We start from the raw sequence: 25005 nt of genomic DNA, 5'->3' as shown, positions 1-25005 counted from the left end.
GTCCAGAGATTGTCTTAGGTCCAAGTCAACCAAACAAAAGCTGATTATCTCACCTTTAAATAAAGGGATTACGGAGAAGTTGAAACTGGGTAACCGATCTCCAACTTGAGCAGCTGAGATCTATAACCCTTCAGATGAAACAAATTTGACGGAAGAAAGGGAAAAAATTTCCAAGTTGAAGATTAATGCAGAACCATTTGACTCACCATTAACAGTTATTTGTATCTGTATAAAAAGGGAGGACAAATAAATAGCAATTTTAATTCCCTCTGGAGCAGCAAACCTCCTTTTCCTCTAAAAAATTCACCATAAGGGAAGCTTTCTTGAGAAGCATTAAAAAGAAGAAAAATGACAATGTCAGCATTGACATCTTTATCTTTTCTCTTCGCACAGCCCCACAACAAATGTTTTGGGTTTTTTGTTAAAAACATTTATTTCCTCATACTTATTGTTGATGACTTGAAACTAAATGGGCTGCAATTAAATTCTTGAAAATACCCTCCCTGGAGCAGTTCTCTGCTAGGAATACTGTAGAACAGGTCCCAAATTAGTACCAAGAAATTCTCAGCAGAATTCGCATATTACAACTGTGTAAAGGTAATTTTAAGCAACCCTTTAATTTTTCCAGTCCTTGTTTACTTGTGCTGGTATCCTGAAAATTATTTTTCATCTTCCATCGTAAAACACGAGGTGAAAACACTGCTCTTAGCCTGGGCTTCCTGAAGGAGATTTGGTGGCTCCTGGGTTTCCTTGGGGCACAGGAACATATAGCCTTTCCCTCTGTCTGACCATAGTGTCTCCATAGTCTGTGTTGGGGGAAATTTGGAGTTATTTCAGCCTTAGTGTGCTCACAAAGGGTTTTCCTATGCTGGTACAAACTCCCTGAGTTGCCATGTTGCTTTGGCCTAGCAGAGAGATAGAAGCTAGTTTTTGACTTCAAAATATACTAAAACTGAAAGCAGTTTTCTGGCATGACCACACTCACACTGTTTTGGACTCTGGAATGGGTACATCATTGAAGATCATAGGGATCAAGAGTCCTGGAAGTAAGATAAACCGGATTTTACAGCAGTTTTTTTCTGTTCTCTATCTAACTCACAAAATTTAATACTTGGAACTGTAACTGCTGAAGACAGGTTTTTCACTAGACCAACGTATATGGAAATGGGCCTGATTCTGCTTTAAGCTGGTGCAGTTTCAAGGAGATGATCCTGATTTATACTCCAGTAAGTGAGAGGAAAATAATTTCTATTACATCCATAAGAGTGCTCATATTTTAAAAGGGCTAGAGTTTTATGCTGTCATTTTAGCCAAGACAAATAGATTTTCTTGTCACCCATCCTCAGAGTCCATGACAGCTCAGAGTTCTTTTAGATGGATTTTTGAGTTGGGGAAGGATTGGAACAAGCTATGAAAACACCAGAGAGTGTCTTTACCTTTTCCTCTGGTCTTCTTTATATCATCATAATCTAGATAAAACAGCAGTGCACAGCATGAGTAGCATTTTGATGTCATTCAGGCTACCAAAGAAGTGGAAGATACAGCTTACTTCAAAGTGCCAGACATGCACTGGCAAGATTAATTTACAGCAAAGTCAGAAATCTGAGTAGGTTTGAATTATGCTCCTCTGTAGTATGAAAAAAAAAAGAAAAATATTGCACTATGGAAATTGATGTGGCATAGTGCACAGGGGAAAGAAAAAACATTTTCATTCTACTTTACAGATAGAATCAAAGTCTAGTGTTAAGCTAAGCTAGTGAGAATATCTAACACTGGCGTTAGAAGAGAAAATAATTTGTCTTCCCAAGTCAGGCCAAATTCTACTCTTAATTGTTATGGAGAAATACAGATTTACACCTGAGCCAGTAAAAGCAGGATGAACTCCTTTTCAGCATGCAAGAAGAGAAGAGACACAGATCACTCTGCAAAACAGAAGGAAAAAGTGCAAAGTAATTTTCACCACCAAAACACATTTCCTCCTCCAGTATGAAGCACTGGGGAGCAGCAATCAAAATTGATTGTTCCAGTTAAAATTCTACATCATGATGTTACAGAAAAAGCAGCATGATGAGCTCAGCTTTTCTACAACGTGTCACAAAAAATATATGCAGGAGTCTGTTAAGATTAAAGAGTTCTTTGGCACATCATACATTCTCTTGATTCATTGTGCATCATTAAAATTTCTTTTTTTTAATGATGCTTTGTTCATTTCATGGACAAGCCATTAAATTCAAATTATATCTTGAAGGAAGTTTACTTCATTTAGATCTTACCATGGAAACCTCTCATGTATTTGTATTTCTAATGTGGATGAATGGGTCAGATCTTAATAGCAGTTAGACAGGTGTGATAGTCATACATGTATCAATAGCACTACACTTTTTTGCTTTACCAGTCCCTTTCTACCTTTTCTGTGAAGAAGCTCCAAATATTTATGTAGATATGTAAAGCAGGGTGATAAAAATGATAGAAAACCTTTTTTTCCTCCAGCTCCTGAGCCATAATTTTATGTTTTATTTCTGATTATGGTGACGTTAAATAGTCAGTAAAACAAGTATATCTGCATCACACAGTGCATAAACAGCATTTTGGATGACTGTCTAAGTTATTTAAAACTTTTCAGTGGCATGATATTTAGAATTGTAGAATTTCTTAGAAATCCCTTTCCTTTTTTGACTCTTCCGTGGCAGTGATTTTTATGAGTAGGAGGCTAGAGTTGTGTAATCAAATTCATTACACTGAAGTAGAAAGTCTTTATTTGCCATTAATTTGAAAATAAATTATGTCACTAGGTCTGTCCCTTCATTGAAAGATAAGCATTTTGTAACATTAAATAAAGTGCAAAGGTGAGTACGCAGTTGGAGGCTTGTGCAATTCTTGAGTCTTCTAAATATGATCACAACTTCTCTGATCAGTTTCTGACTTGTGCTCCCCCCATGAATCCTCCTTCTCCCCCTTCCACCCTTACCTTAGGATTTGTCTTATGCAAGTAGGACAGCAAATCTGCCTAGCTCAGAAATGAAAGCAGGTTTTGTATATATATTTTTTGACAATAGAGTTTCTAGTTGGAGCTTGTTCAAACCCTTGCTGGGTTTTCAGAAACCAGTGACAGAAATGGCTTCTGATTCATGGCCGTGCTTTGTTACCTTTCAAAACATTTGTGCTTGTAAGCTCTACTGTTGCTGGCTATGTCAGTGTTTACTACATGCAGATGCCATTATGCGAGGTATTGATCTTCTTAATGTGGAAAGGAGGAGTCTAGCATCTTGCAGGATCATGCCCAAACCCTAGAAACAGTCTTACTTCTGCTTTCACACAAACCTTTGATGCTGAGCAATCTTTGTGGTAACACTAGGATTTCATTTTATCTTGCCTGTAATTTTTATTTATTTTAATGTTTTGCTGTTTGCTGAAAGTCCAGTAAGATTTTGCATTACAAAGATAAACCTTTCTCTACCATTATATGGCATAATTATGTCAGGAAATAAAAACATTCCAAGGTTGCTTTCAAAGATGCATCAAAATGTTAAGCAGGACTGCACATGAATTAATGATTTCATTTGATACATAACTGGGATGTCAACTCAGCCTTAGAGAGTCAGGGCCTCTAGGAGAAAAACAGAATTACCTGTACTTATGCAAAAATGTTCTGGAGATCACCTGAAATAAACCCAGTAGCCATTTTGGAAGAAAAGTAAAAAGCATTCTCATCCTTAGCTAGTAGACCCCTCTAGGGAAATTATGAAAATGCATGAGTAACTCTCAGCCCAGAAGGTTGATAAACATAGCAGTTCTTCAGATAGACAATGATTTTTATTCTGGTGAAGAAAGTCATGCATATATTCTCCAAACTATCTTTAAAAAAAACCTATGTTATAGTCACAGATCCCAGTCTTCACCTTAGTCATGGAATAGTGTCTCTCCTTAGAATCAGTCTGGTGTATCCCAAGTAGCTTAGTAGCAGTAGGAGCTCAATTACTGTCCTTGGCTTTAACCATTATAAAAAGAGGATTCTCCTCTGAACTACAGTCCTTCCCTATATATTCATTTTGTACAAGATGCATTTCCACCTGGGAGCTGCTAGTAAGCCTGTCTTTCATAGTACAGCAGATAATATAGTCTCTGGAATGTGCCTGTAGTCCTAGGCAACACTTTGGAAAGGGCATCTTAAATGTCTGTAGTTAGGCAGATTATCATATTCACAATATTCCTAGACTACACCTACATGAATGATAAGAACTTCAGTCTGTTTCTTCAGACAGAGCTTCATCAGTGCTTTTCCTGTAACATCCTCATCTGCTCCAGAATCCAGCTCTTCCACATCCACTGACAGACCTGGATTTGCCCTTGACACAGGTTGGTGTATTGGTACCAACTTTGATATGCTTGCAAGGAGATTGATCATGACATCCCCATCAGAACTAGATGCTGTGGAAGGTATTCTTCTGGCAGAGTTTCAATACGCCTCAAATCTTGTCAATGTGGCCAGTAAAGAAGGAGTTTGGCTGTGTTGAGCACATTTTGGGATGGGATTCCTGTCTCCATTCAGCTTTCCAAATCACAAAGGCAAAACCATAACCAACCTGCAGATCTGTGTTTTGTTTAACACTGTGAATAAATAAGAGGTCTGAACACTTCCTGAACATATGTAGGGCAAATATTTCTCTTCTGGGGAAAGATAGACTTACCATTTATATACTGAAATTGCTTTTCTCGGTACTCAGGAAACACTTTCACTATTGATCATACATCGTAAATTGTGCCTCTGAGATGAGATGCAAAGAGCAAACTATGTGAACATAAACACATGTTTAGGCACAATTGAAAAGAGGGCCAGTGTTTGGGGAAAATGATCATTTTAAATTATGATGTGCTACTGGCACTGATCTGGGATATCACACCAGAGTCAGACCACCTGCTCCTCCTGAGATTCATTGGCCTGGTCCTCGTTTTCATAAATCACAATTTGTATTCCTTTTTAAGACCATCATCTAATACACACATTTCAGTAAAATCACCAGATCTTAGAGACTCAGGGAAGCTTAGAAAAAAATCATAATGGCTTGTTTCTTGCTCTTAGATTTCCCAAATGTGCTTAATTTCCTTTTTCAGCACCCAGAATGCACATCTTATTTTACTACTAACTGCTAGTCAGAAATGAGCTTTGTTTAATTCAGTGGGCTTTTTTACAAAATGTTAGAGATATACTAGACTGTTTTATAATCCTTATGCTGTGACATAAATATTTTTGCGAGTGTACTAAAAACCAGATTACTTCTCCCCCTCTCTGTGGTGTCAGAGAAAGTTTTCTGTATTTTTCTGAATGTAGTAATGCCTTCCTATTGTTTCTGAGGCCAGTGGTTACAGACACAGTCACTCATACACACACACACATGCACATATACAGACTTGCAGATGCTTCATACAGATAGACTATCATACAGATAGCCAGCTTTCCAAAAACTCAGTCTGCTTTTAGAGGCCTGGATTAAAGGACTTTTCATGGAGATTAAAAATCTGAAAAAAACACAAGTAGTAATTAATCAAAATAAAAGTGAATAGAAAACCTCCAAGTTGGTGTAAATTCTGAGAAATATTCCTTATCCAAGTCAAAACTAGAAATTAAAATCTGCTCTACTTTTGAATATCTCTCATTCAGAAAAATAATACTGATGTAGATGTCTTGGTTTGAAAGTACACGTTTTGATTTATATTTGCTAAAATCTTTTTCGAGAAAATTAACTGAGAAGTCAACACGGTCCCAGAAATAATTCCAAACTGAAGAACACAATGTTTCCTTTAGTGAGGTTGAGACCTGGGGTTGAGAACATAGTGCTGCTTTCTTGGTTAGGTTTCTGTTCGGAGTTAGGATTTCTGTCTGAAGGGGTACCAGGGTGGGGATGCTGGTTCCTCACTCCAGACTGGCCCTTGCCTCCGTGGCCAGTGATGGCTTAATGAAAGTGCACTCACACTGTAAAGAACAGATGATAGAAGTCCAAGCTGTTCCCATCTTAAAATGCCCTGTGCATGCATTTTGCCCTCATGCCTCATGTTCTTATTTATGCTGCAGTTCAGACCAAAAGCAAGGACTTAGGATACCAACTGGCCCACAGTATAAGATCCACTCCCAACACACAGGTCTGAACCTCTCGTAGGTTTTTTTCCAGGAAGAAATCCAAGTCCTTCTCTTCTTCTGAACATACTCTAGCACTGGATTACACCTGTGGTGAGGTGGTAAGACCACAAATTATCCCAAACCTTGTAGAGCTGTCAGGGTCACACTGACAGAGAGGTGCCTCTGTTGCCTCAACCTAGGCTATACCAAGCCTTTGACAAGAAACCTTTATAAGGATGTGCCAGCCACACTAGATGGGCGTGTATTACTGGGATTAGTATGTCATTGTGTAGTGTTCTACAGTGGTTTGAGGTGTATAAATGGTTTTTATGCATCAGAAAAATTATTCCCTGTTAAGACAACTATGGAACGGTACACCTTTTTCCAGAGTTTGATTCAAAGACCACCAAAGTCAATAAGAGTCTCAGTGTTACTTGAGAGGTTTAAATCTGGCTCATCTGGTGTTTTTTCCCCTCTGTCTGCTTGGATGTAAATTCAACAAAACTGTGTGTCTTTTGCATTGGGAAATCTATTCTCACAGCTAGAGGTCTTTTCTGTTAAAAAAGACTAAGCTTGGAAGAGAAGAAGAGTCTGGTCTAGAGAACAAAGAAAATTCTGCACTTTTTGTGGAGTTTTCAGCAGTCCAGTGAATGTTTTCCTTTTGTTAGAGTGCCAAATATGTGGTCTATTGCACAAGGCAAAATATGGCCCTCTGCTCTCCTTTTCTAGAGGACACTACCTGTAAGGTATGGCACTTATTTTCTTGGAAGCCCTGGCTATATATGAAATCAAACTCCAGACCATATCTTTAGTGTACGATTAATGTGGGAATTCGGTGGAAGGTCTCGATCTCACATGAAGGAAGATCAAGCTGAAGCGATCCCATGCTAATTGATGTGATATTGTGCAAGACACCTTCAAATTTCTCTGTGATGCCATTTTGTTCCATCAACCAAAATAAAGTTATCATGAACTCTCACAGCCATCTGTAGCATATTTTTTGATGACTGTGCATCATTGGTATGCATTCCCAGAAAGTGTTAAGTATAATAATTAATAGGCCTGATTCCGCACTGAAGTACCTAGGAGGATTTCCATCAGCTTTAATGAGAGTTGAAACATGCCTTAGCTGAGCTATTTGGGGAGGGGGAAGCTTTCTAAATTCCATATTTCTCTAGCTCCGCAAAAGGTTCTTTGGGGTCACTGTCTGCTCTGGGTGAAATGCACATTTCCAGCCACAAACAAAAGGACTGCTCATCTCACCTGACAAAGCATGTTGGCAAGGTAAGGAGACAATAAAATAAACTCCATCCTCTCCAGTTCTCAGACTATTTGTTCTGCTAAATCCAGGAAAAAAGGACATAGTTTGTGACATAGCCAAAGGCTTAGTAACTTAAAACTCCTTTAGTCCCAAAGGCCTTGAAAAAGAATAAATGCTGAATTCGGGGATGCCTACTCCTTCAGTGGTTTCCTGCTTTTGTAGCAAAGAAGCTCGAGCCCAAAGAGATCATTTAATAGCAACTGGGGGCACAGGATCCCTGAGGCTGTGGAAACCAGGGATAAAAGCAATAGTAGAGTGTGAGTTATCAGGCAGGATTATAGCCATATCTCCAAACAAAAGAGATGCTGATAGTTATAGGAAAGTCTAACAGAAAAGAGAAGACCTGTGTCTCATCCTCACACAGAAACTAAGATAGATTTTTTTGACAATGCCCAGGAGAGGAAGTTCAGTCTCAACACACACCTAAATTCTCCATCTGCCTCACCAACAGCAGTTGTGAGCCCCCTCAACGAGCAGCAGGGATGGAAAATTTGACAGGACTTGTACCTGCCTCTGTTCATCCCACCAAGGCTGCCTTAGTCTCTTCCACACTCATTAGCAAATAGCCAGCTCCCCTGAAAGCCTCAAGTGTGTCTAGACATTGGCTAATCCCTTCCCTTGTGCCAGCTGGGTGACATCAGCATACCGAATATTGCTACAAATCTCTGCACGAGCCAGGTCTCCTGGCACACATTATCAAGTGCCTTTCCCATGCTACTTTGCTGGAATCACTGCAGAAAGAGGAATGCTGCAATGGCTACCTGTTAGGGTCTCTCTGGAGCATGAAGGTGACAGCTACAGAGAGAAATTCTGTGCACTCATGAGGCACTCTGAACAAGTAATCAAACCTCATGGTCATGGCTATCCTCGTCAAGGAACTACTGTGGATTCTGTTTCTTTGTCTGTACTCAGCAGGAGTTAATCTAGATGTTCCAAACTTTTCGTATCATTGATAATTTCCTTTTGAGGTCTATAATCTTTGATCCCATCCAAGTAAACCTGTCAATTCAGGAAGTTACCACTTGCAACAGTGGTGAATTCAGTGATCTCCTGCAGTCTGGCTGATTGCTTACCACTGCACAAGGCTGTCAGAATCAAACAGGCTGCTGAACACTTACTTCCTGAAAGATATTCTAAGTTCAATGACATTCTCATTCTTTATTATATATAAAAGAAACAAAACAGCTTGCCAGAATAAAGCCATTTACTGGATGTTCAGAAATACCTTTAATTGTTGCATGGCACTTAAATACTTAGAAAATCTTGAGATCAATAGATTGATCTTACTGAATCATCTGTCTCCCACCTATTCAAATGTTCATGCTCAGCATTGTAATTATCTCAATGCTTGTAAACTGGCTGTTAGAAGTATCAGAAAATTACAGTCAGGTTTGGTTCAGGTTTGGAAGGGACTACGGGTAGTCATCTATTCCAACCTCCCTGTTCAAGCAGGGTCCCCTAGAGCACACTACTCAGGATTGTGTCCAGACAGCCTTTGAATATCTCCAGACGAGGAGACTCCACAACTTCTCTGGGCAACGTGTTCCAGTGCTCAGTCATCCTCACAGTAAAGAAGCTCTTCCTCATGTCCAGAATACCAAAATGATGACTGCATCGCTTTTTCTATGTAAGGCTGTTCTAGACCTCTTTGCTGTGCAAAGTGCAGCGGGGAGAATGCTGCAGAGGGAGAATGCTTGGGAACAGGGTCATTGGCTTTCACAGGAATGGGGTGGGTCTCTGCCCTTCTGCTGAACTGATAAAGACTGCCTTGTTTTCCAGGAGATTATGTTCATGCACTACCTGCAGCACTTGTATGTTACACAGGAAAATGGAACTTGCCACTGTCTGCTCAGCACATTGATCTGTCTCTCAGTGTAATGTCCTGGCTGCAAACATTGACAATATCCAAACCTTTCAAAGATGAAAAATCCCCACAATACAGATCCTCACCAATTAGGCAGCAGTGCAAAATGAGATAAAATCTCCTAGCTGATCACCTATCTGCTCAATTCATGCCTTGGGGTATGAGATTTAATTGCCTTTAACATTGTCTGTAGTTTAAAAATATATACTTTGTAAAAATTATTTCAGATTTGGTCTTACTCCACACAGAGAAGTGGTAGACGCTAAAACAGAAACAACATTCAAACACTGAGGGGAGTTAATTAAGTTTTAAATGTATACCATTTTAGTCAAATAAATAATAGCTGACTTTTACATCCATGTAACAATAAAACCAGATTTTATATAATCTTCTGCATTGTTACACCGATCAAAAGTCACACATACATGACTGAACACTGCAGTTTACAGTATTAACAAGTTTTTTCCCCCCTTCCTTTTTTTCATATCAGGTTCTCAGCCCCAGTTATCTAAAATCTCCCAAGTCATATATTTTAACAAACAAAATTAGGCAGATGTATCATCCACTGTGGGATTTGAACCCATTGTCACTGGGGAGAAAGCTGCAATTTAATAGATGAAGATGTCAAATCATGTTATAGAAGCTCTTGTGACTGCATATTTATCACAGTGTCATAGGGGTCCCTGGCAAACTGAAAAATTTCACTGTTTATTCACAGTGAAGACACTTAATTAATGACTAGGCCTAATCAGCCTGTTTTATTATTTACAGGGATTCCAACATGGCTTAGCTCAACTGATATGCAAACAAACCACCCTCAGCCTGCTCTAATTAATAATTCTGAACCAGACTCACAGAGTGGCACTGTCAAGTAGCTCTTTGGTGATTTACAACACCTCCTCTGTGAGATTCACATTGCTGCATGCAAATGAGCTGCCACCCCTGTGAATCCTTCATTTTAAAATACAATGTGCCGTCTTGTTGACTACAGGAATGCCCTTATCTTCACACATGACTTAATGGAGACAAATGTCTGACTTGGGCAGGTTTGTGGAAACCTTCATGGACACACACCTACGCAGGATGTCATTTCAGAAATGTTTAGGAAGTGAGGAAGAAAAATCCTCTTTTCCCTCTGGCACGGTTGCTGCTGTTGAATTCTTCCACCAAGTTGTCAGCCTCAACTTCCCCAAAAAGGGAGGGATTACCCATTGTCTTGCACTTGCTACATTATTTTTTATTGCTGCTAAGTAGATGAAAGGCAAGGAAAATGTGTCAGAGAGGTGGGAAGTTGTTATGAAATAAGTTGACTCCTATGTCACACATAGGTACTGGGTGATCTCACTGGGTGATTACATGCCATGGTGGTCTGAAGATGAAAAGAACCAGATTTCCTTCTCCAGGAGGTTAGCGACAAAATCATCATAAAAATAAAAATATTAATTAATAGGGAGTAATTTACATCTACAAATGATTGAAGAACGTTTCACATTTTTAGGGGAATTTTGTATCCACAGAGGAAAAACTGAGGAAAAAAGAAGGTCAGAGAAGGTTAGGAAGATATGATACCAGCTGGGGTTGGCAGCAGTGGATTCATACCAGCAGACCTCATTTTCTCTGAAAAAGACTTCTAAATACTGAGGAAAACATTTTGAGTGAAGCAATATGAGCCAGATGAAAATAGCTCATGAGTGTGAGTCATCTCACTTGTGACTGCTGTCCTATTCCATTGTGAGCCACACTTGAGAAACACTGTGAAGCAGCCCATCAGGAAGAGAAAAGATCTCCCTCAAACCTATTAGTTGAAATGCAAAACCAGTGGTACGTAGCACCTGCCATGTTTGTTCAGCTCAGGGAATGTGTGTAGGCTTGGCTCTGAAAGATGGAAGCTCTGTACCAGGAGCACATATGCATGTGCTTATGGTTAGCCAAGGGTGTGCATGCTCCCAGGCAAAGCTGGCTTTAGTGCAAGGGCAGGTGCATTAGATTGCTAATACAAAATAAACTGCTTATTACACAGTGTGCAGCTTCACAGCCCTGGAAGGCAGGGAGCTCTGCAGCTCGCAGAGGGCAGATGTTTCTCTTGGCTCCACATTGCACCAGGCACCTCATCCTTCACAAAGATGGTACTGGAAAGAAGTAATTATTAAAGGCTCACTGTCAGTTTGAAATGTGCTGGTGCCACTGAGGTGTTTGCTATCCAGTAATCTCATTAATGAGATGGATAATGGGATGGATTAAATTTATTAAACATGGTCATGATATGAGCTTGGGAGAAGCTGCAACACAGTGGAGTACAGGATGAAAGCTCAAGTTTATCATGAAAAATTAGAGAAATAGTCTGAGAAAGAAAAAAAATCAATTAATTCACTAAAAGTAAGTGTGGAGCTCTGCATTTAGAGTATTGTATAGGAATAATGAACCACACTAGTACAAGGTAGGAAATTAGCTGCCAGAAAAAAAAAAAAAAAAAAGAGGAAAGGAAAGGATCATGCCTTTCTAACCTCCAACCGCTAATAATTTCAGGCCTTTTGTCCTGAAGATAGAGCTTTATTTGGGAAAGACTCTCATATGTCACTGAAAACTTCCTTTGTTTGTGCTATTGATGGCACAGTAAGGGTGATATTCTACAACAAATGAGATGGACTGAAATACCCCACAAGAGCCAAGGAATAGCAGTGAAAGAAACTTGTAAGATAAAGGTATTTAACAAAATTACAAATTACAACAACATGAGAAAAAAGACAAAAATAGAGGATGAGGAAGCTATCTATACATACAATGTTATTTTTATTCAGAGGGTCAGAAACAGTTATTATAATGAAATATGTGAAAAGCATTGGGGTTTCTGGGATTTTTAAAGAGCTTTTTCCATTAGTCAACTTATGGACAGAGTTTCCTTAGCTTTAGAAAGGAAACAGGGCATAGCTGGATAAAGCAGACAGGCAAATGGACAATTTATCAAAATGCTATGCACTCAGCTCGATAAAAATTATTAATTTGTAGTCCGGCTATTAAGAACTGTCAAGCCTCAAGTCAGGTTGGCAATTCTCAAGTTCGAAAATGCAATTTGTAGCCTGCAACATTAAATTAGAAAGTCCCTCTTTGTGTCAGTCTTCACTAATGTTTGTAGATCTAGCAAGGACTTCTGGCATCAGTGAGCCTGCTTTTCAGTTATTATTCTTCTTGGCTTGCAACAAGGTTGAGAAGGAAGCAGAAATGCAAAGATATCTCTTCTGTTTGAGGTTTTGTTATTCTGACACACTGCAGAGGGCTGTCTAAACCCTCAATCAAACTCAAGGTCCACAACTCTCACATTATTGTGCCTGGACACAGCTCTGTTCCTCTGAGAAGACAAGACCTGAGAGGGTGACATGGGCATTTCTCTGCTGTCAGGGATGTCCCATATCCAGGGTGTAGGAATAGAGAGCCAAAACTTTCCTGCTGTTTGTTGTGAAGAGGTAAATAGCCATAGGTCCTCCAAATCCAGTGACAAAGACAGTTCCACAGATACTGCGTGCACTGGGTAAGGGGGAGGGTAGAGGAGGAAAGAGGAAGCCTTTCTCCTATGTGACTTTGTGATGGATCCTCCTACAAACTGGTGAGTTGTCTTTAATAAAGGTTTGGACTATCAATGGACTCATCAATTCCTCTTGCATAGAGGGCAAATGATTTATCTCTAGGTATACAGAGTAGGTAGGAAGTTGCAATATCAACATTGCTTGCATTTGTAATATCTGGAATTATGTTATAAACATGTTTAGGCCCTTGCTGGGTGTTAGTGTCAAGATTTACATGGATAATTTTAAAACACAAATTATTTTATTTTTGTACACAAAAGACAACAAACAAGGTGATAAAAAACACTTTTCTACACTGCAAAATGTGGCATGGCAGCTCTGGTTTGTGCTGGCTTTTGCGGGGACTCTGGGAGCTTTTAATACTTCTCAGAAAGGGAAAACTCTTTGGTGTGTGCAGGGATGACTCCTACATTGGGAATAATGGGCCTATCCCCACCCAGTGCTTTATAAAATTCTCTAAAATCTTTTTTTTTTAACCATTTTTCCCTAACAGTACTGTATACGTGTTTAACACACATACCCAGTGTCAGCTCAAATGCATTTTAGCTGGTGGAGATCTCTGCATAAGAATTTTGTTGTAGGTGTGTTTCCATGCATGTTTCCACATACACTTGTGCAAATAACACAATGAAAGTTTAAGGGAAGACTATTGCATAAAACAAGAATAAGAAATGTAAGGTGTTCAATACTAAGATAATATTAGAAGTTACAAATACTCAATTGTTATACACTGACAAACAGAAAAATTAACTTGAAAAGATTGCTATAACTTTTTCCACTGAGAGCACAGACAATAATTTCAGAGTGAGGATCCCCACCAAAGGAAACTGGTGCAACTACACTAGTTTTAATAAAGCTCTTCCAGTTAGAACCAGCAGACTTGATGTATGCTGGAGGAAGTGGTGAGGTAGAGAACAATTATTCTTAGTTCCTATGTAATTTCCTACATGAATGTCCAGGTTCTAGGTCCTCATACAGACAAGAAAGCTCTGTGTGAAAATACCCTGCTATAAACTTTTAATTCAATAAATGAAGTATCACCATCACTTTTTTCTACCAGGTTGTTATACATCTGGTTTGATACACAGATATACAAATGTATGTATGTAGTAAATAGGACAGTTGTCATTAAAATGAATTATCTGATTATAGTAAAAAGTTAACTTCCAGGGAAAAATCATATTTAATGTCATACTAGTTGAAATATGGAATGCAGTTTCCAAAAATAAACAGAAACTGAATCCACAGGAAATTCTGAGTTAAGGCTTTCTCTCTCAATCTTTAGAAATCAGTTACTGTTTTATACATAAAATTCAGTATTAGTATGAAAAGAAAAATTACATAGCAACCACAACTGAGACTGTATCAATTCTTTATTTTACTTTTCTCTGCAATGCATGATTATAGTTGCATGATTATGCTTAATCATTCCTAAAGAAATGCTGTCTTTAAAGTTAAATTCTTATGGACCCTTTCAAAATTGCCTATGTAAAAATACTAAAAATAATCACCCAAAGAAATGGCTGTATCCCAATGATCCCACACAGGATAGTAGTGCATAAAGTGGCTGGTGAAACCACAAGACTAATTTGAGAATTCCTTTCATAAAGATTAAAAAAGACAATGATAATTTACATTTGCCCTTCTAAATGTAGCCAATACTTTTATTTTTTGCATGATTGATGACAATTTAAATGTCATTTCTCAACTATCCATAATGAACTGTGTGACATCTGTTGGAGGGATTGCCCAGAGGACAGGAAGGACTGAGCAGCAAAGCCTGAGCAGGAGGCAGAAGCTCTGAGGAAACCTTGTCCTCTGAGGGGACAGTTCCTGATGACCTGCCAAAGAGCAAAGGCTATAAAGTGGGGTTAGAAAAGTGCAAGGAGCTGCTGGACAGAGCTGGCAGAGGCATCACAGAGTAAGATCAAGAAAGCTTGAAAGTGGCGGGCCAGGAGGGAGGAGCAAGGAGGAGGAGGAAGAGGGAGGAAAGAATGGGCTCTAACAGCTCAATAGACTAATAGAGCCATGCTGAGCCACAGGGCAGCATCTGCACAAATCAGTCTGTCATCAATGGGCCAGTAGCCAGATAAGTCCTTGTCTCCTCCCTGGAATGGGAAATGGTTATCAGACCTGAGTGACTGCGATGGATGACTTGAAAAGTATTTCAGAAGAAGATGCTCTGTTGATCAGAAAACCCACTCTCCAGGACTACTATACCCACATATTGGGGCACTACTCTCTGCAAACTGGGAATTGTTTGAACAATTGGGAGAACCCCCAAGCGTGACTTGGAGGGTGATCTATCACATCAGAATGCAGCAACAAAACAATTTTGAAGACTAAATGCTCCAAAGCTAGGAGTCAAATAGAAGCCAGTGTAAAGAAAAAAACCCACAGAAAACTATACCTTCTTTCAGTTCTGGTTTTCAATCCATGTGAGAGAACCTATTCACTGTTTTGCCCATATTGAATTGGATCACCAATAGCAGGTGGTAGGAAATGTAGAAATTTTTGTCGTAAACTTTGTGTATAAAACTCTGATTTCAAGAACATTTTCTCCCATGCAGGCTCAGGAGTTATGACTGTTTCAGAAATTTAGGTTTAAAGAATGATGGAACATTTGGATGTCTGTGTAGTCTATTGAAAAAGGCAAAAAGTAGCCTATTTTAATAATTATTCCTGAAGACCAAAAATTGAAAATAATTTAAAGAAAGGATTCGGTTAAATTAAAATTAGCATGGAACGAAGTAGCATGTAGTTGCACAAAACCCCAGGCTTTGACCATGCCTCTTATGTCTCATTTCCTCAATAGAAGGGCAAGTGCTTTATTCCATGGTAACTCATTATGTTTTCTATCTCCCTCTTTTTCTGGACTGTGAGTGTCATTAGTTATGTTCTCCTATGCTGTCAGACACTGCAATACACTGAGGGTGGGTGGATGTGCAGGCAGAAGGCTGTGAATTGCCCACCTGATATTTTGACTATCCTGTGAGTAACTGAGAGTAAATTGCTAGAAGGAAGTCGGTCACGGAAATATAAAGACAGGCTGCAGGTTTTTCTAAGTCTCACCTGTGATGAAAACCCATCAGAAGAGAGAGGGCGAGAGAAACCTTCCTCCCTGGGAAAAGTGCCTTTTAGAAGTTGGCTAAGGAGTTGAGAGACCCATGATCTTCCCCCCTGAAAATGTTGCTAATGGACATGGGATGTGCTTGTAGCACTCTGAAGCTGTTGCTTCCAGATTACATTTAAATTACTATCCCCAGGAAAAGTGCAGACAAAATGTTTTCACTGCTTGGCCCTGTGTACTGTGGAGTCTTTCTTTTCCTTTCAGAAAGGCAATATTTCACATGATCTTGTTGAGATCTTGAAGTGGCAGAAGCATTTGAATCCCAGCTGGGAAAATACCTAAATGTGAAGACCATATAGGCACCAGTTCAGCTTGTAATTTTAAGAGTTTTCTCTGAATAGCCAAGAGAGAAATGCGATTTTGCACCTGCTTTAACGAAGACAAGGAAATGGTGCAAAATCATTCTTTTTCTTAGCAAAGGAAGAGGATAGAAAATGTGAGAATCTTTGAAAAATCACACAGCTGACAGTGACATTGCTGTTGTGCTGGCTCTCAGTCCAAGAAATGTTCAATGCTGGCTTTATCAAGAAAAGCATGATGCGTTCCCTAGAAAGTGGAAGAGAAATAAGAGGCAAAGTTATCTATATATCTAGCTTTGGACATAACTGAAGAGCATCAGCAAATTTTGCTTACACAGATCTCATTGGGGTGCTCTAAGATTAGGATTATACCTTTTGGGGCACATCTTTAGTAGATGACAGCTATGTCTCTTTGATGCATAAAATAGGTTAACTCTATAGGGAGCACTTGGCTGTGCATATTGCTGATGTTGGCATGTTGAATACATCCTGAAGCACACACAGGGTGCACTGAAGTGCACAACACTCTAAAGCACATTTCACTCCCTTTAAAAGATTGGACCAGCCACAAGTCGTACAGGGGGAAGAAAGATGTATCTCTGGGATAGGACCTGGGGAACATCTCATGGAGATTTTGACAGATGGGAGTTATCTCTACTACCAGAACCCATGCATAGTCCATGGATAGCCCAAAGAGGATTAAAGACTGAGAAAGGCTGGGACATGCCATCTGCGGGAGATGGCTATGATACCTGAAAACAGCCCTGAAAAAGTGAGCACTTAAGCTGGAGAGCCAGAGGAGTTTTTAAATGTGATTCATTATCTACACCAGCATCAAAACAACATAGAGCTGAATTTGAGGGTCAAGGAGAAAACATGGTTGAGTTAGTAAATTGATAAAGGTGGAGGAGGAAAATACTGTGGAAGATCTCATATCCCCATACAGAACACAACTGGTTTTATTAAGACTATGAATGTCAGTCATTATTTATTTATACATGTATTTTCCTAAAGGGTAAATTCAGACAAGTCAAGGTCTTCTTGTTACCATTAGTGTTACATTAATTGAAATATTTTGCTTCTGTTTGCCATCTGGATTATGTGAGAGAGCTGTATACTTGTGCCAGGATGTTTGATGGACCATTGAATTAGCTCAGCATTACAAGACAGCAGCATCCCACTGTTCTGAAATCTTTCTCCTTCCTTCAGTACTTCCTGCTACATTTGTCTGAATCTGCTCTTGCTCAAGGTATTGACACAGAAAAGCAAGTTTTGCCAAGGTTATTTCTCTGCACCTAATAAGTTCTAAAACCTCTAAATGCCTCATTCTTTAGGTGAGTTTGCTTCTGGCTTAAAGAGAAAAAAAGGCATTTCAGAAACAAGATCCTTTCTTCTTGTTTTGTGTGGTATTAATTTCCTTCTCAGAGTAAATCTTTTCCCTAATAGCTGCATCCCACACAGGCACCACCACAACTGTTGAAGACAGCGTATCTTGAAGGACTCTGCTGTGTTTGGCATCTGCATGTCTGAGTAGAGAGGTCTGGGAATTTCTCAAGGAAAGGAGTTTCATTTGGAAGTGCTTATTCACAGGGAAAGTGCACCTGAGTACCAGAAGGACAGCTCTGCCTACCCCAGAATCATTTCTGCCACAGCTGACCCCTTTGGGAAGGAGTTTGTTCCCATTTCAACTTTCATCTTGTTCAATTCAACTGTAGCCCAGTTGATGGTATGGTGAGCTCAATTAAGATATGGCAGGTGTCCAATTTTGAGATTAAAAAAAAGTTTTCATTCAGGTCTAAATTACAGTCCAAAGGAATGGACCTCAAAACCTGCCACTGCTCTGGGTGCTCAGGAAAGGTTGTTACAAGTCCTGTAACCTTCATCCACAGTCAGCATCACACATTAGCCTCCATGGTCCATTTATTACCCATTTTTTCTCCACTTTCTTAAGGGAGCACAGGAAAACACTTCTCTTTCTTCCATTCGCCTCTTGCAATCTTGCAAGGTGAGACTCTACTCATTAATCAGATGAGCTACTGGTGCAAGTGTAGTCATATTCACCTTTAATAAAGCTCTACCGATTCTACCAGGGATCTGACTTCCAACTGCATTTAGATACTAGAGTTTTCTGCTGGAAACAGAAAACAGGAAACAGTGACTTTTGTCACTGGAAAGTACAACTCTAACAGTTTTCAGACTGTCCTTGACCTGGAGCTTGGTTTTTGGAACTGATGGACTCTCAGGTCACTCATATAATTCAAAACATTGGATTTTGGCGATGGACAAGCCATGACAAGAAAGGGAAGTAGGTGTAGTGGGGGGGGTGTTGCACACATAAAGACATGTTTTCATGAGCAAGGTCTGAGACATGTACATGCCTTGACTGGCATCCCAACTAAAATGAAATCAATGATAAAGTTGCCTTTGTTTTCAGTAGGAGATGGTTTTCATCTCTGTCTGCTGTATATCATCCATTTCAATCTTCACTACACATTTTATTGCTGGTTTTATGGTGAAAGAATATGTGGTCAAGCTGTATATCCATGTTTTTCAGCCTAGCCACACAGACTGTAGAAAAATAATTTTTATAATATGAAAAAATATTAGTAGTCAACATATCTCAGGAAAGAGATGCTAAAATTGCATATTTAACATTACTGTTTAGTTAGCCAATCAGATTAGCATTTCTACCTCTAAAAAAAGCCACATGACTCAGTTTAATACTGATCAAAAGATCATATTCCACAACAAATATCAATATGTGGACTGGAATCAATGAAAAGGATTAAGAGAGAGGATTGTGATTCTGTAAATCCTGTGCACGACAGTGAGATTGTTCTCTCAGCTGTGAACTTTGCTAGCTGGAGTATGAGAAGACACAGAACTTACTCAGTGCTCTAAAAGCAAAAGTCTCCAGAGAGCAAAGACAACTTCTGATGATTAAAGCAAGTTTTGAGTCTTGTTCCCATATGCTCTAGTAAATTTTTGAGAGAAACTGTTGACCCTGAGCTCTTAAGACATTTCTTATGGCATTTTCATTGAAACCAGTGAAGAGTTACTGACCAGATGCCCAGATCTAATGCTGCAGAAGAAAGAATTGGACCAAAGAAACTTGGGAAGCATGAAAGGACCCCGCTTTTAAGGAAGCTCCTTTCTTTAAGTGAGGTGTTCATGGCCTGTCTAGGTTTTTTTGAATTCCTGGTGAGAAGTGGAAACCACAGCAAAGCAGGCTAGCAGGAGAGAAGTTGGCCCCTTCACAGTCATCTGGGATTTTTCTCAAAAGGTCTAAATTAAGACAATTCAGTATCTACATAGGTCAGGAAATAATGGGTCTGCTTATGGAAGGCAATAAGCAGCATCATGCTAAAAGAAAGACAACACAAATTGTTATTCATCTGCTTTGAGTAGAACAGACTGGAGCAGAGAGCAAAGGGACCTATCATAGATTGTTTCTCTATGCTGTTCTTTTTCTCTTCCTTGTTTTAATGCTCTCCCAAATAATGTGCTCTTTGAATAAGCCTGTTTGATTCACTGCTTGTGAGCAGGGAATACATTGCTCAGTAAGGGTTCTGACAGTTTGATTTGGTTTCTCTCTGGTTTTGGATGGTGACTCAAGATGATGTTAAAAGTGGACACCTAGATGCGAAGCCTGGTGCTGGTTGCTGTGAGTTGGGGCTTGGCAAATGAGCTACCCAATTAAGCCGTATACATTAAATGAAGCTGTCACCAATATGCCAGCCAGCTATACTAAATGTCCAGTTAGAAATCCATCCAGTATCTTTAAGTCCAAGGAATATTTTACAAACACATTCTAATACACAGGAAAGCATTCACCTGCGGTAATGAAGCCACCTCTGGGGCGCGACATGGGAGCTGTAACCATGTGAAACTGCAGGAGGAGAAAATATATCAGCAGCACACAGCTAATTCCTCTCATTTTCTGCACAATACCATGCCAAAATTTCTACAGCTAAGCAAATAATATCAGACAATGTTGTATGGCATCTCCTTCACGTGGGTGGCAACAAGCAGCATAGCATAAGGGTTATTATAAATATTGTGAATCTGTTTGAAAAAAACATCTCTTGGGTTAATGTTCTGAAGCATATCTAGTTAATATGACTATTAAAATTTTTTTGAATACCTTTACAGCATCTTGAGAAAGAGCCAAGAAATTAATTTTTCTCATTTTTTAGCATTTGTCATACACTGAGGTCTGCAGGCATTTTACTAGAAATATCCTTGTAAATACTGATAGGTCTGAGTGAAGACTCTGTGGAAGTAAAGTTTGCAAGCACAGCCCTGTGAAATCCTGTATTGGTTTCACACAGGCTTTCTAGAGTGGTCTCACTGGTCTCAGGTCTGCATCTTCATCTGCAGGCTTCAAGCAGCCTCAGTGAAAATGAATTTAAATTCAGGCATTTTTCTCTCAACCTGATCTTGTCAACACATACCCCAAAAAGCTCATTTCTACATTTTATTTACTAGGACCTCTTACGTTTTATCCAAGAGACCTTTTAACCCCCTCTTCTCAGATCTTGTCACAAGTGACATTTTCCCACAAATGACTGTCAGTCCTGTCCTTGTGGCATTGTGGGTTGGGGAGGACTGCTAGGCTTTACCCACAGCCCCAGAGCAACTTCATTTGCTTCCTATTTCTCTGTAGGAAAAGCAGGGATGGATCCTGCTGCAGAAGTGCCTGACCTACCTCTCTTTAAAATCTCCCTCTGTGGTGAATGTATTGTTTTTAATTATTTCTCTGGTTCCTCACTATCCGTGAGCTGGATAAAGTCAGGGAAGTCAGTAAAGATAGTTTTGTGTTAAAAGTCTCTAGCTTACAGCGTCCCAAACACTGATTTTATGTAAAGTCAAAGAAAATGGACAGTCAGGGATAAACACAGTCAGTAGTATAAATCAAATGACAGCTCTTTGTTTCACGCCCTTTGTTCATATAAATGCTGGATTAGGGAAAGAAAAGAAAAATAGTATTGTGATAAAATTGGTTTAGAACATCTTTCTTGATTAACACTCACATGTAAGTAGCACTTAGGTAAAGTAGCCACTTGCCCTCTAAAAGCAATGTGCTCTCCTTTAATACACTTATCAGCAGTACTGAAGCACAGTGTGTTTGCTGGAAGCCTTGAAAACAGCCCCAGCTCTGAACTGAATGGCTGCTTTTGTCTCCTCTAGGAGCAGAAGGATTTTCCTTATCCAGGGAAAGAAAGAAGTCTTTTCAGAGAACAAGCCTTTGTACCAGGTTCTCTGCCAGGAGTCATGGGGTTTCTGAACGACCTGGAGAGGCCACATCGAATAGGTAAGCCTAGCAGGCAGTGAGGGCTGAGAAGACAGAGCACCTCTCTGCAGCTCCAGGCACTGACATCCACATTGCCATGCCAGACAAGCTCACCATGTGCAACAGGTTGTTCCCTCAGGGGATACAGCATCCTCCTTTGTTCCCTTCCCACTTCTTCCATTCACTTGCACCACCTGCTCCAAACATCTCTGACAGTCCCAGTTTAACACCCCTGCCATAGTAAAGTCCCACTCTGCAGGCAAAAGGAGCAAATCTGAGCTCTCTCCTGAGCCCAACAGCCCTGCTTATTAATCAGCCAGACAGTTCATGTCTGAGAGACATAAGGGCATTCCTCTCGGGGGGAGAACATGCTGCTTCCAGGGAGATCTCTTCCACCATCTGCCCACATCAAATCTAGGAAACAGGATATTGGAAAGCAAATTTAGCACAGATGTATAACATGTGAAGGTCTGTTGACTTCAGGGTATATTTGTATTGCATTTAGCCTCAGGAATCTAAACCAGAGACAGTCTTTCCTCCCCTCCCCATTGCCCCTCTGATGTAGATGTCAGTAGACATATACTGTGATACCTAATTCAGAATTCAGTATGATCATCAGTGGAGTTGCATTATGTTTTTCCTTTGTTATTTGGTTGTTTGCTTCTGCAAGGAGACAGTTTACATGGTAATCACAAGATAGGCAACCATTATATAAACTGTGTTATTTTACCAAACTGAACTTCCCAGCCACCTGTGTGACTTGGGAGGGTCACTAAGCTCTTCATGCTCAAAAAATGTATATCCTTAATGTATAACTTCTGTCAATTGTGTTTGGAAAACTATTTCTAAATGACTTCTTACTCCATGTTGCAAAGGGCCATAAAATAACAGCCATAGCAATGTCATGCTATCATGGTTGGGTTGTCTCTGGGTTTAATGTACAAAGTGTAGCAGGTCTTATTTAAATAATGCTGATTTGGAAGAAGAATGAGTAGGAATGCAGTACCTTCCCTCTCTTTGGCACTCCCTATTCAAGGAGTAAGAAGCCTCCAGCAGACAGTCCCTTCTTAGGCAGTGCTTAAGGAAAGGCTCTAGGGCTGTGCTCGTTTAGTCCACCACATCTGAGTCTGTGCACATTTACCTAGTGCAAATTGTTCCTCTTTTATCTGCCCTTCTCTCAGACAGAGAGATTTTTTAAAAACAAATAAAGGAGAAAATAAGACATTCTTACAAATAAACCTGTTCTGAAGAAGGCAAAATGCAAACGGCATGTGAAAATGTTAACTGTGTTGTCAGATACACTTCTGGAAGGAGCTCAATATGACAGTGCTAAGTATGGCACAAGCACTTGAATAAAATGTACCATGAAGACTAAATTTAAGCAAATGTGAATGGAAGGGGTTTTTTTTGAAACATCCTGAACACGTTGGGTTTTCATTGGTTAGCACCCACTGAATTAAAATATGTGGAAACTAACTGGGAAATACTGTCTTTCTATTATAGATTAAGCCCCCTTATCCCTGTAATTAAGGAAAGTGCTTTTTCCACTTCAGCAATCCTTCAGCAAAAACAAAGATAGAACTCAATATTCTTGATAGATCTTGGATAAAATGAAGACAGGAAAGAAAACCTTTCAGACTGGTTTTATGGGCTGGAAAGAAACAGGACTGAATATCTTGTCTTATTCAACTCCTAATGGCACATTGTGACCTCTGGCAGAGTCTGCTGAAGTCAATGGAGTTGCACCAGGGATTGGTACCAGAGCTCATGCTCCGAAACTGCCAGTAAATAAAAGGGCAGATCCATATTTTTTCACTGTTGTATGTTAAATAACTTCTTGTACACAAAAATAGAAGAAGGAAGGAATCTTCCTCTTACACATTTTCCTGCAGGTTCCTACAAGCACAGAAATGTTGTGGTTTGGCAGATGTTCAGTATGGTCTCCCCGAAGAGGAGTAGTGAGGGGCTTCAGACCTCCGCTAGGCAGAACAACTGTCCTTGGCTATTTCTTGCTCAGAAGCAGAGGGGAGCCAGGAACCAGAGTGCTTATTTTACCATCTGAAGATGGGCATGTGGTCACACAGTGAGTAAACCCTTTCCAGTGCCTGGGACAACTTGGCTCATACTGAATATGCAGCAGATGTACATGCCGTCTTTTTTTGTGCCCCTATCTCTAAAAAGTTGGGGTTTCTTCAATATGATTTTTGGCTGACTGGCAAGGAAAGTGGCATGTGAGCTTTAAGGATCAGGAATCCACAAAAGGAGTTTAACTTCCAAAGTTTATATAAAAGCAATGCTCTGGGTTTTTGGGGTGAAGTGTGCCATTACATTTCCAAAAACAAAGGGAGTGGCACATTGCCCCAAATATCTGTACGAGGCAGCAGAGCAAGAATGAACTTTCAGCACCTGAGATTTATGTGTCAAAAGTACCTCAGCCCTTGTACATGTTTTATGAGTGTTAAAATAGAAAGTACAGTCCCTATGTGTCAGGTGGTGAACAAGCAATACTTCTATAAGATTTAGCTCTTTTCAGGCAATCCTTGAAATTCCTTAAACCCCTGAAATTCTGAGTGATTGCTCCAGAGGGGTGTAAAATCTATATCTGGACTTCAGGCTGAGTTTCAGTTGTTGGCTGTAATTGCAGGGGAATTTTTGGTGCCAGAGAAATCCTAGGAGGCCATAGGGAGACAAAAGGAAAAAGCAGTTGTATTTTGAAGCACAGTTGTTTAATAAACACGCTTTTCCAATTAATACGTCTGGGAATGTCTTCTGCTATGCTGTGCTAGTGGGGGTAAGCCTGCATTTACACATGGAGGCTTGGCAGAATGGGTGCTTGACTCACCAAATATACAGTATAAAGTCTGTGAAATGCTGAACGTGCCAAAGTGAGAGGCAGATTCTGTCAGCTTTGCTCTCGATGAGTAAGACTGTGCTCTGCACCTGACTATTTGAGAAGGAAACTACTACACAACAGAAGAAGGTTGTCAGTGTTGACCAAAATAAGTATGGGTCTTTTTTTTTAAACTGCTATCGTGCGCAGTTTCCTTAGAACGAAGAGGTTTTTCAATGGTCTTTGAAGATTCTTTCATTTCTGTTTGTTTCCCACGTCATTTGTTTCCCACGTCCATCTCATTTTAAGCAAGAACCTGCTTGCTGCTAATCTTTTGCAACCATATTCTTAAACACCCTGTGTACAACACTTGTCACAAACATGCTGTTCTGGCTATAGCAGTGCGCATGACCACGCAGAGATTCATTTTTAGAGCAGGATGGTACTCCAGGAGCTGTTCTTTCAGCTGCATGCGTGGGCTTAGCAGAGAATATGCAGGCTAAAAGAGGAGGGAGGGCTCAATTAACTGCCTCCAGGGTTCTAAAATACGCCATTGCACCCATTTACAGAAA

General features: G+C 39.8%; 1 long non-coding RNA gene across 1 annotated transcript in view; it reads left to right on the top strand.

The window, feature by feature from the left end:
* LOC125323969 overlaps positions 1 to 25005 on the top strand; it is a 70314-nt gene that overhangs the window by 18021 nt on the left and 27288 nt on the right. The window contains exon 2 of the long non-coding RNA XR_007202732.1: positions 21501 to 21624. This is a non-coding gene — a long non-coding RNA (uncharacterized LOC125323969). The remainder of the gene's footprint in view (positions 1 to 21500; positions 21625 to 25005) is intronic.

Source organism: Corvus hawaiiensis, chromosome 3 (assembly GCF_020740725.1).
Source record: "Corvus hawaiiensis isolate bCorHaw1 chromosome 3, bCorHaw1.pri.cur, whole genome shotgun sequence".
NCBI lineage: Eukaryota > Metazoa > Chordata > Aves > Passeriformes > Corvidae > Corvus > Corvus hawaiiensis.
The sequence above is the reverse complement of the archived record's forward strand: the minus strand, read 5'-3'. Positions and strand labels throughout refer to the sequence as shown.